This window comes from Ixodes scapularis, unplaced genomic scaffold (assembly GCF_016920785.2).
Source record: "Ixodes scapularis isolate PalLabHiFi unplaced genomic scaffold, ASM1692078v2 ptg000184l_1___fragment_1__unscaffolded, whole genome shotgun sequence".
NCBI classification, from domain to species: Eukaryota; Metazoa; Arthropoda; class Arachnida; order Ixodida; family Ixodidae; genus Ixodes; species Ixodes scapularis.
Genome location: NW_024609928.1, coordinates 26,140 through 31,042, shown reverse-complemented (window position 1 = coordinate 31,042; position 4,903 = coordinate 26,140). Strand labels below are relative to the sequence as shown.

The 4,903-nt window shown below is 44.5% G+C and overlaps 1 pseudogene; it reads left to right on the top strand.

Annotated features, from left to right (window-relative positions):
- The first annotated feature begins 3,038 nt into the window (after positions 1-3,038).
- Positions 3,039-3,907, top strand: LOC120841272 (annotated as a pseudogene).
- Positions 3,908-4,903: the final 996 nt, after the last annotated feature.

Below are 4,903 nucleotides of genomic sequence, written 5' to 3'. Positions count from 1 at the left end.
CGACCATGTTTTAAATAGGTTTATTAAGTTCTACACGTTTTAAATAAGTTTGAGACGTCCAAACTTCTTTTTATATCCAGCAACAAGGTCGGCGCTTTTATTTGCTAAGATGTAGCGACAACAAATAATTTGTTTTACATTTTATACGATTGCGGTAAACAGGAAACACTGTAAGCAGCTATAGCAATGTGGGACCGATAGGGCGAGTTATATAATAACCTATGTCAGACCGTAGGAAAGTCAATAGGCGGCTAAGGTAACAATATGTAAAGCTATAGCACGATGTGCAAAAAGAATCATTGGACGAGCTATGGAATAAGCTATACCAGCCCCTGCAGAGGGCAATATGGGTGCTAAAAAGACATAGGAAACGTCATAGGCGGCTATACCACGCTGGCTAGAAAAAATGCATAGAGTAGCCCCTAGAAATATCTATAGCCAACCATACAAGAAGCTATAGGTGACTAAAGCAACCAAGGGGAAACTATCAGCAGCTATAGCTCGCTGGAAAAATAGATCCATAAAAAAATGAAAGACGTGTACAATTAATTCCCTGTAATGCCGAATTAGAGCGCAGCTCTTGAGGAGGAAAGGAGGCTATGCCCTTCACATCCTCCGTACCCTCCCCTCCTCCTCTCCTTCTCCTTCTCCCCTTCTCCTCCTCCCCTTCTCCTCCCCATCCTTCATCCTTCTCCTCTCCTACTCCCTTCGTCCCCCCTCCCTCCCCCCTCGTGACGTCATTCGGGACCTTCGCGACGTCATGAGGGTCATGTGAAGGTCGTGACTTTCGTCGTGAAGGCCACGACGAAGGTCACGAGTGACGGTCACGAAGGTCACTGTGAAGGTTGTAACCTTCGTCGTGACCTTCCCGAGTGACGTCACGGTCACTCGTGACCCTCGTGACGTCACGTGTGATGTCATTATGGGAAACTTCCCATAATGCAATGCGCGGTTACGCCCACGGCGACGGCGTCGCTGCTCAAGCCGGAAACGAGAGGCTAAGAGCTGCGCTCTAAAAAGCCATACAAATCTATAACAGACCGTCAAGAAGCAATATATGGGTAAAGGAACCATAGCCATAGGAATCTCTATAGCATATCGTACAAGAAGCTATAGAGGGCTAAAAAAACTACAAGAGAAGCCATGGGCGGCTGTACAAACATGCTGGCTAAAGACACCCATAGAAATATCTATAAGAGATCATACAAGGAGCTATAGACGGCTAAAGAAACCAAAGGAAATGCTATGTAGCTATAGCATGCTGGCTAAAAAGATTCATAAAATAAACCAAACAAAATTCTAAAGTTAACCATTGACAACGCTATTACTCGGGCCTCTATTGTTCCTAATATATATCAATGACCTACCATCATCAATTAAATCGACAATTAGACTATTCGCTGATGGCTGAGTTATTTACCGGAACATTAATACACCTAATGATCACAATATTGTCCAAGACGATTTAGATACGATATCATCATGGTGTTACCGATAGCAGATGAACATTAACACTCGTAAATGCAAACAAATGTCCGTAACTAAATCCTCCACTAAAACACAAACCCAATACTCATTACTTTCACAACCACAAGAACACTCATTTTCGTACAAGTATTTGGGCGTGTATTTTACAGACTCGTTATCATGGATTGAGCAAATAACAAATAGCGCACTAAAAACACTTGTTTTCATTAGGTGGGCATTATATATAGCTTCCATTGAAACAAAACTACTCACGTACAAAACATTTAATCCTCCCAAAATTAGAATACGCAAGCATAATTTGGAATCCACACATAAGTTACCTAATCTCGAGGCTCGAATCTTCAGAACAAAGCAGCCAGATTTATATGCAGTGATTATTCATCCGAAACTAGTGTCTCCACTTTAAAAGCTAACATAAATCCTCCTCATGTAGAAAGAAGACGAAAAATAGCCCGATTGTTTTTTTTTTTGTTTTTGTTTTTGTTTTTTTTCAAGATGTATATTAGTCAGATTCCGATTTTCAATCTACTTACTGCCGGGCTGCCAATTTTATATCATCTATATTAGATAATTCCCGCAGGATTCAACCCTTTCAGTGGGCACGGCGACTCCACCAGGACTATGCGCCTAAACAACCCTTTCGCTTTTTTCGTCCAGATACTGGCGGTGCAAGTGGCTTTTCCGATTCTCGCAACTGGGCGAGGAACAGTCATCGAACGACCTGCGACGAACCGGGACTGCGTATCGCTTTGGACCACGCCAGTACGCGCTGACAAAGCAACAATCAACAATCCCACGGCGGACAATTTTTTGCATCGACAACTTCGGCAAGCCCCATCGATAACGTCATCGCAGTCAACGCTGGATACAAAACTACGCCCACACTTGGGAGTCGTCAGTGGGCACGGCGACTCCACCAGGACTATGCGCCTATAAACAACCCTTTCGCTCTTTTCGTCCAGATACTGGCGGTGCAAGTGGCTTTTCCGATTCTCGCAACTGTGCGAGGAACAGTCATCGAACGACCTGCGACGAACCGGGACTGCGTATCGCTTTGGACCACGCCAGTACGCGCTGACAAAGCAACAATCAACAGTCCCACGGCGGACAATTTTTTGCATCGGCAACTTCGGCAAGCCCCATCGATAACGTCATCGCAGTCAACGCTGGATACAAAACTACGCCCACACTTGGGACTCGTCAGTGGGCACAGCGACTCCACCAGGACTATGCGCCTAAACAACCCTTTCGCTCTTTTCGTCCAGATACTGGCGGTGCAAGTGGCTTTTCCGATTCTCGCAACTGGGCGAGGAACAGTCATCGAACGACCTGCGACGAACCGGGACTGCGTATCGCTTTGGACCACGCCAGTACGCGCTGACAAAGCAACAATCAACAATCCCACGGCGGACAATTTTTTGCATCGACAACTTCGGCAAGCCCCATCGATAACGTCATCGCAGTCAACGCTGGATACAAAACTACGCCCACACTTGGGACTCGTCAGTAGGCACGGCGACCCCACCAGGACTATGCGCCTAAACAGCCCTTTCGCTCTTTTCGTCCAGGTAAGAGACGAACGTTACGAACAGTGCTATAGTAGCAATGATGTTTGTCTGCTCGAGTTGCCGTGCCCACGGCCATTGTGCGATGTTATTCGCCTTTGTAGGAGTGTATTTAGTATGCTTCTCATGTTGAGCGGTGACGTCGAGTCTAATCCTGGACCCGACATGGCTCAGCTTACGGAACAGCTGCAGATAATCGCCAGAGACGTGAAAGATATCAAAGAAGGGAAGGCTGTGACGGACTCACTAATAGCAGAAACGGGAGACTGACCACAATCGAACAAAGAGTGGACAGCCTGACCGAGCTGACAGCAACTGTGACGGCCTTCCAGGATAAGATCTTGTCTCTTGACAGGAATGTCAACTTTCTAATGGCTAAAATTGATGACTTAGAAAACCGGAGCAGACGTAATAACTTGATTGTGTGCGGAATTCACGAATCAACGGATGAGGATAACACCTTTCTTGAAAACTTTGTGGAGAAGGATGTGTTTCAAAGTATCCTGAAAGTTCAAACTGCTGGAGTAGAAAGAATACATCGACTGGGCAGGAAAAGCCCAAACAAAACCAGGCCAATCATTCTTAAACTGCTTGATGGTAGGGACAAAACTAAAATTTTGACCAGTTGCCGGCTTCTGAAGGGTTCGGCTTATAGCATTTCGGAAGATGTTTCCCCACGAGTGCAACAAATTCGAAAAAAGCTATGGGAAAGTTCCGAAGACATACGAAAAAATGGCGATAAAGTTATCTTATCTTTCGACAAAATAAAAATAAATGGCAAGGCCTTTCGCTGGGATGACAGTGCGAACAAAAGAGTGCCACTAAACTATACCAGGCACGAAGATACTAATTGACTACGGGCCAGTACCCTCCCCCCCCCCCCAGTTTTAGACCGGTTTCCGTCAACTGCTCCCGAAAATAATCCTTGTACTGTAACTAATAATCCCCGCACCGTAGCTAATAAAGCGTTTAGATTAATTAACTTAAATGCTAGAAGCATTGTAAATAAAACGGTTGAAATCGAAGATATAATTCTCAGTTATGACCCCGATATAATAATACTTACTGAGACTTGGCTCACGGATAGTATATCTGATATTGAGATTGTTCCGCAGTCTTATAAAATTGTTCGTAAGGACCGTTCCTCCCGAGGAGGGGGGGGGTCGCAATCGTTATTAAAAATAGCATCGATTTTTTCCAGCTAAATACGAAGTTCACAGCTGAGGTTCTATGGGTGAAACTTTTTCTCTGTAACTCATTTCTTCTTGTTGGAGCTGTTTACAGGCCACCAAGTGCTGGCATAGCTGTGATGTATGAACTTCAAGACTTCTTACAAGAGCAATCTAAGAGTTTCATGAATATAATTATGGGGGGTGATTTCAATCTCCCAAACATCGATTGGCCTTCGATGACCACAGTGGCCTCTTGTAAACATTCAGATGCTTTAATTGATATCGCCTTCGCATATAACCTAACACAAATAGTGTCAAGTCCCACTCGCATCACAGATTCTACTAGTTCGATCCTTGATCTTGTTTTTGTTTCTCAGAATTTGTATGTTGCCGATGATCACTGTGTGGTCACAGAGGGTTTATCCGACCACCATATGGTTGTTTTTGATTGTCCGGGACTTGTCCCCAAACGTTGTCTTGATAAGAGAGCAAAGTTTAAGGACTATAATAGAGCACAAGACGAAAGTATAATAGATTACCTCGAGCTATCGTTCGACAGATTTGCTGATAGGGCTTCAGTTCCGGGATGCGATATAGACGAACTATGGTGCACTTTTCAAAATGCGGTGTACACGTGTATAGAAAAATTTGTGCCATCTCGTAGGAAGCGAACTAAAA